The following is a 14,064-nucleotide window of genomic DNA, read 5'->3' as shown; positions in this document are numbered from 1 at the left end:
GGACATGAGATGGGAACATCATCTCAGCTAATAACTAGCACCTGATCAGGGCTGACAAAAGCTGTCATAGATAAAATTTGTTCATAAATATTTTGATAATTCATTTTATTGTTTGGATTTTATTGTCTATAAATAAATCTGATTCATTGGACATGGTGCTTTATTGCATAAAACAGGTCTGAATATGCAAATAGGATGGGAAAGCATTTGAGAGAACCCTGTGATTAAATCCAAATAAGTATAAGAATATAACTTGAATACTACTCTTTTACTTTGATACCAGAATTTTCTCTATGTTATTAATAAACCTTATTATAATTAAAGTAACAAATCTTTAAAATGAAAATTCTAAATTAAATGCTTAGATTTTTCTCCCGAAAAAAGGGTATATTCTTTTTCATTATGACAACTTGCCTTTTAATTTGATGAATATACATACTATTATTGAAAAGTACACATTCTTTTCACATAAATCACCTTTTCTAAAGTTTAGATATTATTACCTGTCATCAAATCAGCTCACTTCCTTCACCTCAGTATTTCCAAATTTTTCTCTATCTCTCTCAGCTTATGAAGATTAAAAGTAGAAACATGGTCGATGTTTATAGTGGGAAATATAAAATAACTAAAGATAGCAAAATCACATTGTTTAATTAATGTACTTTATTAAATATGTGACATTTTGAATTTATTTTCTCAATTTAAAAATGTAAAAATAAACATGTTCTCTGATTCTCCAAAAAATATTTAATCTGGACAATGTGTTCTTGCTTCATTAATCATTTTTTTTTTAAACAAGCACAAAATGTGTTTTATCCATACATAGAAGGAATGGTATCCATTGTTTAACTGGTGGGATAAAATGATCGTTGGTACTTTTTGGAATTGCTCCAAAAAGAGGTGCTCCTATGTGATCAGTAACATTTTTAACAAATTTTCGGTAGAGAATTCAGTATGCTCTATTTGACTCAACTGTTTACTTACATATTTTTCCTACTAGATTACAAACTTCCTAAATCCAGGGACAATCCTTTATTAATTTCTTTATCATTATTACCTATTTTAGTGACGAGATAAGGTTAATAGTCAATGAATATCTTTTAAATTAGGAAATGTTCCTTGCCCAAACTGTTTTTTAAACTACCCAAAAATCTGTATTTTTTTTTTACTTTAGTCAAATTAGCTCAAATATTACCAATTATATTTTCATTTAAGCTGAAAGTTCTCTATTTTTAACATAAATAATCTGACAGTTTAAAGGACTGTGTGTTTTGTACAGCTTAGTTTAGTTGGCTGTTTTCCTTCTACCATTCTGAGGTGAATAGAAGAAAATGGGCATTTATTTTTGAGTTTAGTTCACACACAATGTTACATTAGTTTCGGGTGTAAAACTTACTGATTTGACAAGTTTATACATTATGCTATGTTTGCCACAATTGTAGCTACCATCTGTACCATTACATTGCTATTACAATATCATTGACAGTATTTCTTATACTGTGCCTTTTATTCCTATGACTTATTCATTCCATAACTGGAATCCTGTATCTCCCACTTCCCCTCACCCATTTTTCTCAACTCCCACCCTCCTCATCTCTGGTAACCATTAGTTTGTTCTCTATATTTATAGGTCTGATTCTACTTTTTGTTTGTTTATTTATTTTTTTAGATTCCACTTATGAGTAGAATCATATGGATTTGTCTTTCTCAGCCTGACTTATTTCACTTAGCATAATACCCTCTAGGTTCATGTTGTTTCAAATAGCACAAGCTTATCTTTTTTTATGGCTGTATAATAGTCCTCTCTCTCTCTCTCTCTCTCTCTCTCTCTCTCTCTCTGTGTGTGTGTGTGTGTGTGTGTGTGTGTCACATTTTCTTTATCCATTCGTCTATTGATGGACACTCAAGTTGCTTCTGCATCTTGGCTATTATAAGTAATGCTGCAATAAACATAGGGGTGCATGTATCTTTTTGAATTAGTGTTTTCATTTTCTTTGGATAAATATCCCATAGTGGAATTACTGGGTAATATGGTAGTTCTATTTTTAATTTGTTGAGGAATCTCCATATTGTTTTCCACAGTGGCGGCTTCAGTTTGCATTCCCACCAACAGTGCACAAGGGTTCCCTTCTCTTTACATCCTTACCAACACTTATTATTTCTTGTTATTTTTTTATTTTATCCATTCTGGCAGGTGTAAGGTAATATCTCATTATGGTTTTGATTTGGAAAGTGCTCATCTTAATGACATGTATGGTAATGGAAGAAAGAAAGTGAACATTCAAGTGTGTGTGAATTTGGGAGAGAAGTGGAGTATTTTACTGACTCAGAACGAAATTTGAGGACACAAAGTAACTGGGAAAAAGAAAAGAAGCATATAAAGGAAAAATAGGAGACCTCTAAAAACAAACATCCACTCTATCATTTTTGCCTGGATTGTGTGGCAGTTCTCATTGCCCTTCTACCTTCTGACTTGCATATTATGTACCATCACGTGTGGGTTTGTCTCCCTGTATCCATTTTTCATTTTTTCCAGTGTTTAATATTTTAAAGAGATCAAATAAATACGAATTCTCACAAGGATTGTTAAAGTATGCATGTTTCTATATCACATTTTTAAATAGTGTTATATTTTTTCTAGGGCTTCCCTGAAAAAATGTTTTCAAATCTGTCTGCTTATTCCTATAACCAGGAGAGATTTTAAAATGCACTGATACCCACACATCAGTATATTTTTTTATTTATTTTATTTATTTATTTTATTTTATTTTTTGTCAGAGAGATAGAGAGCACAAGTAGGCAGAGAGGCAGGCATAGGGTGAGGGAGAAGCAGGCTCCCCAGCCGAGCAGGGAGCCCGATGCTGGGCCCGATCCCAGGACCCTGGGATCATGACCCTAGCTGAAGGCAGCCGCCTAACTGACCGAGGCACCCAGGCGCCCCCCACACATCAGTATATTTTTTAAAGCACTCCTGGTGATTCAAATGCATAGCTATGGATGAGACATACTGCCAAAAATCGACTAAAACAATTGATTCACTTAGTGGACGTTTCATGTATAACTCATGACATCTTCAAAATCAGTCAAGAAAATGATTTGTTAGAATGGTTTCTCTCTATGAACTGAGATAAAAGCATTTACCATGTATACCTGAAAAGAAAAATAAAATATCACTTTTCAAAACAAAGATTTCAGGAAAGCACCTTTGAAAATGCAGGGAGTTTGCTTCCTATTAAAAAAAAAGTTTACTTTTAAAATCAAGGATATTCTATTTGTCCCCTTCTTCCTCTATTTCTTCTTTCCCCAGAACAGCACAGAAGCTACAAGGCAGTGGTTTATTTTTACTTTTCTATTTGTAGAATTCTTTAAAAAATGACCTGTAAGAAAAGTAGTACTTAGTGTTACAAACCGTTCTTTTAAAAAAGCAATAATTATATTTGAATAACTTTAATTTGGAAAACAGTTTATTTTAAATGCCTTAAAAAGGAATGAACTTGATAAATTCAAGTTCAAAAACACAGAAATGTATTTAAAAGGGGTTATCAAAATGAATATGACACAGAAACATGTTTCAGTATATTTTTTTCTTTCACTTACCACATATTTTCTCAGGGCTGAGGTTGTATTTTCTCTAGAGCTAAGGTGATTTGATATCTCAATTTGGCCTAGAAAGCTAAAGTCTTTAAATCCTATATTTTAGGGAATGTCCAGGTCAGAGCAGCTTACCCCAGAAATAAGTACTGTGTGTATCTTCTTAGTGATATATCTAAGATGACCTCATTTTGTGCTGGTTCACAATGTGATTCATGACTCCTTGTACTTTGTCCACAAATTGTTTAGTATCTCTTGTAGAACTCATTCAGCCCCAAGAGTTGAAGGAATGCTGGTTTCCAGAAAATTTTAGAATTTAAAGACACTTCAGCTATTCTATTCTTCTATCAAGACCACATGATTAACTCAGAAGATACTGATATTTAAGACAAATAAATTCACTTAATCTGCTAACTACTGTTTCAGGAAGCCTCTGTTTCCCTAACTTTGCATTTCTCTTAGGAGAATCTCTACTCTCAATTTGTTCTGAAGTGTGGAAGTGAAAGAATAGTTCTTATTTAATCGATTTGCTGAGACCTTCACATTTTGGTGCATTAACCAGGCACCACGAGAAATAGATAAGGGATTACTTTGGGTGAACAAGGCTGCATCCAGAGACTTAGAATCTTTGTCTGTTATAGGATCTGGTTCTAAATGTGTGCCAAATGAGTTTGAGAGGATGGTTTATGGTTAGTTTCTACTGACTTTTTTGTTTTGTTTTGTTTTTGTTTAATGATTGCTTGACTAGTTTTAATTGATGAGCAAACAACATCTAGGTAAGAAAGACCAACTGCTTTGGCTGGAATTTGTGAATCTCATTTTGACCAGGTTTAACCAGGTACTACTGAAACAGAGATTCAATTATAAGGAAGAGTCTTTGTGTATCTAGGCCTCTTAGGTATCTATGACTTGGTTTCTCAGCCATGAGTACAAAAAGCCATGTTTAATTAGGGGATTTCCCACTGTATTGGCAAGTGCTATCGGGCAAGCATCTTCAAACCTACTTCCTCTCTATGTTGTTTAGAACATTTTCAGAGCCAAAAGAAGAAACTATGAATAAGTTAACCTCTTCAATCCATGTGGCTTTTCTCATAGGCAACAATTATTCTAGCACCCACATGATCTCTAGTTAACTAGCTACATAAAATCAGAGTATGGATTTAGGTGGCAGAACTCAAAACTTTCTCTTTACCTACAGAAAGGAAAAGCAGAACACTGTATAAACAACAACAACAGCAAAGTTTCAAAGCAATGGTGCCTGTCTATTGTATGTGATACTCCTTGGTTGAAATAGATAAGCAACTTTTTGAAATTATTTCAAATCAAAGACTTAAAAGGAAATTTTTCAGGGGTGCCTCTCTGGCTTAGTCAGAAGAGCATGAGACTCTTGATCTCAAGATTGTAAGTTTGAGCCACACGTTGAGTGTAGAGATTACTTAAATAAATAAGAACTTAAAATTTTTTGTTCATACATATCTATAATAATCTGGAAATCAATTTTGCTCCAGAAATCAAGAAAGAACTGAGAGGATTTGAATTTAAAAAATTTATTATAAATATCAGAATAGAAAGAGGGAGAGAATAAAATACTATTTTATACCTATTCACCTGGTTTAAACTAAGGAATATGAGGACACACAAAGAGTTGGAGTGACTGTGGATAAGATGATTTTGCTGGTAAAACTACTTTGGAAAAAACAACTTAGATTTGTATAGTTAGATTGAAGTTATATATACCTTAAGATACGGTCATTTCTTTCTTATATATACCCAACAAAATATTTAATATCTATGTACCTAGAGGCATCTAAAGAACAGGATCCCTGATTGTTCTAGTGATACACTCAGACCAAATGAGACACTACTCCAGTAGGGAATGGGTAAACATATTATAGAAAATCACACAGGTAAATATTACACAGTAGTGAAAATGAAGAGACCACCTAATGAATATCACTAACAAATACTGTGTCAAGAAAACAAGTCTTAGAAAACTATTTATAGGAGACAATTTTATATAAAGGTCAAATACAAGTAAAATATTATATTTTAGATACATATATATTGATTAAAAAATAAAATGGGCCATGATAATCTCCACATTCAAAGTAGGGATTACTTCTAGGAGTGATACATAGGTGGGGGCACACAGATCAACGGGAGTTGTTGTCATTAACTAGGCCTCTTCTTTGGCAATGTGTTTGTGGATTTCATCGGATCATTATAATAAATCTTTTAGATGCTAAATTAATAACATGTGCCCATACTGGTACCAATGAAGTTAGTGTGTAATGAATCAAAGGTTTTGATCTATCCAGGTTTTTGCGTTTGGGTTCCAAAAAGTAGGGCAGTTGGGCCAACACATGAAGAAAAGGGGGGGGAGAAAAGAAACCAAACAAAAGAAACCAAAAAAAAAGGGGGGGGAGAGTTCAAATTAGCCAAGCAGAAGTTCGAAGATGAGCAGCTCAAAGTTCGAAGTGAGCAGTGTTCCAGACAGAGAGAACATCATTTGACTAAAATATAAAGAACAGAATATGAGTTTCATGTGTCAGATACTATACTGAATGTGTATATACATATTAACTCATAACACATTGCAACTCTCCCCCCTATTTTACTTGAGGAAATGTGGTCAAAGAAAGTTCACACAACTAGGAACTAGCAGAATGTGCACACTTTTCCCAATACACCATCACAAGACAATGGCTGCTAGATTATATCATGAAAAAAAAAGTTTTACCCAGAAAACAAAGCTAAAGTAGAAAGAAAGAATGCTAATATCCAGCAAAATGCGCTGGTTCTTTACAAAGAGACAACTGAGAAGCAGGTAAGCATCTACAATCTTGACCAAGCCCTCCTCAAGTAATTTAGAGAGTGATTAAAGAAAAGAGAAAGAGAAGAGCATGCCGCCTGACATTAGCTAGATATTGCTGTCATAGGAGGACGTATACTCCTCAATATTTCAAAATTCAAAAACCCAGAGTGACCAGGCTTTAGGAAAGGACACAGACAAAGGTACTGATGTCCCTTCTCTGCCTCCAGGGGCTTAGCCTCCACAAGTCTCAGTTCAGGAAACTGCAGAGAGGCAGATTCTTCAAACTTGTTTAATTTCCATGTTATTTGTGAAATCCTCATGTTCATAGCAGCATTATTCACAATAGCCAAAAGGTGGAAATGACCTAATTTTCCATCATTGGAAAAGTAGATAAACAAAATGTGGTGTATGTGTATAACTTAGAATATTATTCAGCCTTTAAAAACTAATGATGTACTGTATGGTGACTAACATAACATAATAAAAGAAAAAAGCACATACAAACACACACACACACACACACACACACACACACACACCCCAAAAAAAATAAAATAAAAGGAAAGAAATTTTGACGTGCTAAAACATGGGTGTATCCTGAAGTCATTATGCTAGGTGAAAGAAGTGAGTCACAAAAGGACAAATACCGTATGAGTCCACTCATATGAGTTGTCAAATTCATAGAGACAGAAATAGAATTGTGGTTGCCAGGAGCTGGACAAGTGGGGGATGGGGAGTTAGTGTTTAATAGGTACAGTACAGAGTTTCAGTTTGGGAAGATGAAGAAAGTTCTGGAGGTGGATGGTAGCGATGGTAACACAAAAATGTGAATATACTTAATGCCACTGAACTGTATAATTAAAATAGTTACAATGGCAAGTTTTATGTTATGTATATTTTACCAAAAAATTTTTCTATTTATTTAAAAAAATGGATAAAGCTATAACTGGATTTTCTAACATATTACTCCTAAGTGAAGGCTTATTCATGACTGCTCTGAAATCATGTGTTTGAAGCTTTTTTGTTGCAAACATTTGTAAGTTCATCTTGGGTAATAGTTTCCTTCTTAGAGCTTTACCCAAAAAGATCCTTTTGATGGGTAAGTTCTTTGTAAGGCTGAGACTATCTTTTTTTTTTTTTTAATCAGTCACTTGTAAAGAAAAAAGACAACATTACCATCTAACTTGTATGTTTCTTTCTTTTTTTTAAGATTTTATTTATTTATTTGAGAGAGAGCAAGCAGAAGTGGTGTAGGGGAGGGACAGAGGGAGAATCAGACTCTCTTTTGAGCAGGGAGCCTTACCCAGGACTCTATCCCAGGACCCTGGGATCATGACCTGAGCCAAAGGCAGAGGACTGACTCACCTAGGCACCCCTATATGTTTATTTCTAAAAGTAAATAATCATTATATTCAAGTAATTCTGCCAAGCTATTTTTTAAAGCACTTTCAACTATAAATTTAGATGATTCATACCTAAGCATGAAAGTAATAAATAAATGCTTTGGAATTTTTCTGTTTTAGCCCTCAGACAAGTTTTACTTCAAAACATACATGTATTTCTCTGACCATAATTGGATTTTGACCATAATGAAACCAATACAGTCAGACAAAACTCCAAGTAGAATTTTTCAAGATAAATCTGCAGTTTAGGCAACTACTAAGAGATTAGTTTCACGTAAACAAAACCAAAGGACAAACTTATCTAATCAACTCTAAATAAGAGTAATAAACAAGATTTAGTTTTGTTTTTCCTACCTCATAAAAGCTTTGAAATAAATGGAGAAGTTAAACAATGTATCAGATGTTATACACTCCAAACTACATTATAACTTTACAAGCACTATTTTTGAGTCTGCATGCATTTATGTGAGGTTGGGTGTGTCTGTGTGTGTGTGTGTGTGTGTGTGTGTCTCCATAATTTCATTCAAAGTTACTATCTTCAACTCTATCAAATAACTTGAAAGAGACAGAAATGGTGGTAAACTGGCTATTCTTTCATTTGTTTCACTCTTTAGTCAAGAAAACATTGGCAAGCCTTTTGTCATGCAGATATTTTTTGCCTAACTACTATTCACCTACCTGAATAAAATGCAGATAAAAGCTGAAGAGATCAGTCTTTTTAAGGATGCCTCCAAATAAAATTGAATTATAACTATCTTCTTATCTTTCTGGCTATCCATGTTGTTTAGAGATTGGAAGTTAAATTTTTAAAAGTGGGCAGAAGTTTGTATCTAGAACATTACATTTTCACTGTAATAGTCATTCCTCTTGTAATTCTAGTAAAGTCCAATCAATGATAAATGTCAAAATCATAAGTGAATAAACTGTGTTCTGTATAAGAGTTGAGAAACGGAAAAAAATCTACTTTGGAGTAGTAAAAAAGAAAAGAAAAGAAAAAATTATGATGGCTCTTCTCTAGGGAGTATTCTCTAAAGATAAATGGCAAAAGGTGTACATTAAAGGGCTGAATTTAAAAAGAGTAGAATAAAGTGGAATATTTTCATTTGTTTTCTACTTTTTTCAATCAGTGTTTTACTGAACAAGATTAATGGTACCATTTAAAATTACAGTAAGACTGTTATAAGGAGATGTGACAGTGGGAATGTCTGAATGAGAGGAAAGTAAAATAAAAGGAAATTGAACACTAAGCAAAGGTTGTCAAAGCTTATGAGAGCTACGTGTGTCAAGAACTTTATGGTATCATAGTTAACCTTCGCGTCAGTATCCTACTATAGGCATTATTACCCCCCTTTTCAAATGAACAACAGCAGCAAAAATAAAAAGCAGTCAAGTACTTTGCAAAAGCTGTATAACTTAACAATACCAATGCCTAGTGCTAGCTTATTCACTGGCTTTCCTCATTCGCACTCCTGGATAAATGAGGTGAAGAACGTTGTAGCGTCTGTATTTGATGAAGTAGTGTTTGGCTGTGATACTGAATTCAGCTGAGAAAAGTTGTAGGGCAAAAAAATGTGTAATAAACTAAGAGATTTTGGAAGACTGGTCAAAGGTCTCTGGATTTGTTGAATTTTTAGTCTTGGCTAAATTGTGGCTGAGCAAGCACTAATGCGCGGGAGTTCAACTGGGGTTAAAAAGGATCTTATGGGGCGCCATCAGGGGAGCTTAAAGGCACAATTCCTCTAAGAACCTGTGTGACTAAGAACCTGGATTCATACAGTTAACCAGCAAAAAGAACTTTTAGAAATGTGTTGGGAGAAGTACAGTTAGGTCACATTGGGATTGCAAAGTTACAAAAGGCAAAGACACTGTTCCAGGGACCTGCCATCTGTAGGTCGTGTTGCCCTTCCAGCTCAAGGGCCCTCATTATGTGTATGCATTGTGAACACATTCTGAACAGTCGGCTGGAGAAGGGTTTGAGGAAAACCAGCTCCTCTCAATTTTTTACCGAGTCATTAGAGAAACTGGGTGATTGCAAAATATGATAGAAGAAATAATTCTAGTAGAAAGTTAGACATTTTAAATTAAAAAGTTTCTAAAGAAATAGAGGAGACTCAAGGTCATTGCCAGGATACAAGATGTGGTTGATACAGAGATGTGGGACCCAGATGTCCCTTTAAGAGAGTACTTGCTGCCAATTCTGGGAAGTCACTCAATAGACTCTAGCTGTCAGTTCCTTTAAGGATCTTATCTCTGCTGCAGAAAGCTAACTTTCCAAGGCCACATCCTTTCTGAGCAGCCTGCATTCAGTAACTTTTCAAGTAGGGGGTATAAAGGATTGGCAGTGTCAGCTCAATGTGGGCACCCTGACAAGCAGTCTTCACCCCAGAGCTTCCCATGGGATGGGCCCAGGCTTTGTCAAGCCTGTAAATGCAATTTCATGCCTTCTCCTGACAAATTCTGAGTCAGCATCCTTCTCTTCACAGGTGTTGATTCTTATTAAATATTTTGCACCCCAAACTCCATCTCAAAATCTGTCTCTGGAAAATCCTACTTGTGAAATCGAGGTTAGTAGATCACATAATGTGTTTCCTAAAAGGAAAGAGAGAGAGAGAGACATTTAACCATTAGTAATACACATTGTTTTCAGGAAAAGGTTAATCTTGGAAAAATAACAATCCAAACTGCACTGATTTATGAAAATCTGAGAAAATGTCTGGTCCTTTTCAGTGATAGAAACATCAAGACTTGAAAGAGGAGACCAGAAGTCAATCTCAAATCTGCCATTTCAGTTTCATGGCCTAGGGCAGGTCTCTTTTCTCACTGAGCTCCAGTTTCTTCTTTGGTAGAATGGTCCATTACTTAAGTAACCAGACTATTTTTTTTTCCCCTTGAAGCATTTAGTATTCTACTTCCTCTGTTCAGATAGCCTTTGTTCATTGCACTAGAATGTCCCAGCAACTAGAAAAAAAGATTGGTACTCAGTAATGATTGAGATGAATTGTACAGAAGATATGACTTATTAAATCAACTTATCAATACTTCTACTGTACTTCTGAAAACCAAGCTTCTCCCAAAATTTCTCAACTTCACCTGAAATAATTTTGAAATTTTTGTTGAAGGACTTTTAGTGTATAAATGAACTTTTTTCTTCTAATGTAATTTAGGTCACTGAAACAGAGTTATAATGATATCTCTAAATAGAGATTATTTAGAAGCCACAGAAAGTATTATAACTCTCAATGCAAAACTACTGAAAATCTCACAAGGCTTCTTCTTTTAAGACATACATGAAGGGTCACCCACAGTGTGATGACTCTTTCAAGCTTCCTGAATAAATTGACAATTCTCTTCTTTGTCCATCCAGTATATGTATGCCTATTTCTTAAAGGGTATGTAAGATACATAATATTTCATTGCTTTCATATTTATTTCTCCTCTCGACTATGGGACCTTCAAAGCAATGACCACTTGGACTGTATATCCCCAGCAGCTTTCAAGTGTTTCACATATATTATTTAAAAAATGAGAGAGAGGTAATGGTAAGTTGGTTATGAGTTATGTGTATCCAATAATCAACATGTGGCTTGCAAATTGTTCTTAGCTGAGTTTCTTTTAAAAGTCCTTTAAAAGTTCCTTTAAAAGATGGAGAGGGAAAAGATGGAGAATTACCCCCTTTCCACATTCCAGCCACAAAAGAATGGTTAAGAATGGTTAAACTATTTAAACTGGTACAGAGCTTAGGGTCATTACATATTTGTGCATAAATTCTGATCCCATGAAATTTTTCTGAACTTTAAGGACTTTGTCTTTACAATGGGTTTAGTAATCTTTGTCTCACAAAGTGGTTTTATTTATTTATTTATTTTTAAAATATTTTATTTATTTATTTGTCAGAGAGATAGAGAGAGCACAAGCAGGGGTAATGGCAGGCAGAGGGAAAAGCAGGCTCCCTGCTGAGCAGGGAGCCCGATGAGAGACTCGATTCCAGGACCCCAGGACCATGACCTGAGACAAAGGTAGACACTTAGGCAACTGAGCCACCCAGGTGCCCCTCACAAAATGGTTTTAACGAATAAGTGATATTTACATATGTAAAGTCCTAATGTGATGCCTAGCATATAGTCAGTATTCCATGCAATTATTTCTCTTATCATCCAAAAAATTAAATGAATAAGCTGCTTCATGTGATGAGTTTTGTCCAGATCACTAGAATTGTTTGTAGCTACTAAGATCACTTTGCAATAAAGTCTTCAATTCTAGATAGTAATTCCCACATAGAATTTTTTGGCTCTCAGAATTTTAGGCAACTTATTGAAACTCTAATGTTTGTCACATCATAGAAGCTAGAACCTGGACTTCTTCCATGCAGCTCAAATCTAGATATCATAATCAAAACTTATAAAATAAAAAATGCTTCTCTCACTGTACCATTTTCCAACCTCTGCTTATTTTAACTCCTGCCAACAAAATGGTTAACAAGCCTGCCACCACAAAGTTAGACCTTAATTCAGAAATAATTGTTTTCAAAATTTCTTATCCTCTCACTGTGCATTCTTTGTATCTTCTATCAATAATGATACATCTCTAAAGTTGTCATAGTAAGATTGGTTTCATAGGAATTTGTGAGAACTAATGAAGCAATGGGTTTAAAGCGTTTAATAAAGTAATACTTTAGTACATTTCATCTGTATCCTTAAATGCTATGGTACTGCTACTAGGAAATACTTAGCTATCCTTCTCAATCTTTGAATAGACAAATACTAAATTACAAATACTCTACATACTGGCTTAAGTAAAAGCAATAGTACAATAGTAACACAGAATTTTATTTAAAAAAAATAGCTAGATTCATATTGGCTACTTCTGTGAGACACTTTCATGTTATCCTCTTCTTCCATCTTTGTACCCAAATATTTGTTAGTTTGAGTATAATGAAATGCATAATTATACACCACCGTTTTACCTCCCAATATATACAACTCAACCAAAAATCCGGAACATACCCCCCAAATGTGACCTAAATACTCCATGAAATAAGGGTTTGATGACTAACTGGCAGGGATGTTGTGCTGAAAATTTCTACATCATCATCAGTTGAAACTAAGTAAAATCTTCAAAGAACTTTTTTTGTCTTAACTATTCAAAAACTTTTGTGACTCTGTAGGTCACAAAATACATTTTAATTTATTTTTTAAGAGATTTTATTTATTTTATTTTAGAGAGAGAGCGAGAGCAGGGGGAGGGACAGAGGGAGAGAATCTCAAACAGACTCCATGCTGAGCATGGAGCCAGATGCAGGACTCGATCTCATGACCCTGAGATCATTACCTGAGCCAAAACCAAGAGTCAGATGCTTAACCAACTGAGCCACGCAGGTGCCCCACAAAATACATTTTAAATACTTATAATACACGAATACATTATAGAATATACAGAAGAAGCCTTATTATGTTCTTACATAATTGGGGTTGGTAATTAGTTTATTAATCAGCAAACCAGTTAACAAGGAGACTCATAAGACAGATGCATATGTTATCTATCTAGTTAGTACCTATATTCATTTACTGTCTAAAGTTTTTAAATGGTTTCAAAGTTATACAATCTTTCTTTAATAAATCACACTCATATTATATTGATTAAAAGTTTAAATAAGAATTTAAAGACAAATAGGAAATAACTAAAAAGCAAGAATTTTTTAAAACATCTGAATATTCAGTAAATTTTATAAATTTTACAGGTGCCTTGTCTAATTCTAACATGACAACTGATTAAATCACTCACCTTTTTCAAGTTAACCATTTATTTTGATTTCAATAAAATAAAACAAATGACTATTTGCAAACATTTTTCATTAGTTTATTAAATTATTCATTTAAATTAAATTAGTAATTACAAGAACGTGGCAGTGAAAATGTGGATTAATCCTAATGGCTACTTTACTGCCACCTAGTTGAGAGAGCTTTCATAGCAAGTAGATACTACCAAGTGCAACATCTACATGGAGGATTTATTAAAACAGTACCTATTTGTATATAAGAAGTACTCTCCTTTCCTTTTTTTTTTGTTTAATAGATGTGAATCCATAGTTTTATTTTGACATAATGACTAAATTCATAGTTTGGATGATGTTCCCATAATTAAATAAGACTTCAGAGAGGACATATATTTTTTTTCCCATAGCAGTAAATAAAGTTAAAAAAAAAAAAAAAGAATAGTGAATCCACCTTCCCTAAAAGTCTCTTCTCCAAGTAGATA

The sequence above is a fragment of the Eumetopias jubatus genome, unplaced genomic scaffold (genome assembly GCF_037043125.1).
Source record: "Eumetopias jubatus isolate StellerSeaLion01/CBP00866 unplaced genomic scaffold, mEumJub1_p1.0 scaffold_1, whole genome shotgun sequence".
In the NCBI taxonomy this organism is placed as follows: Eukaryota; Metazoa; Chordata; class Mammalia; order Carnivora; family Otariidae; genus Eumetopias; species Eumetopias jubatus.
This window is presented reverse-complemented; position numbering follows the sequence as displayed.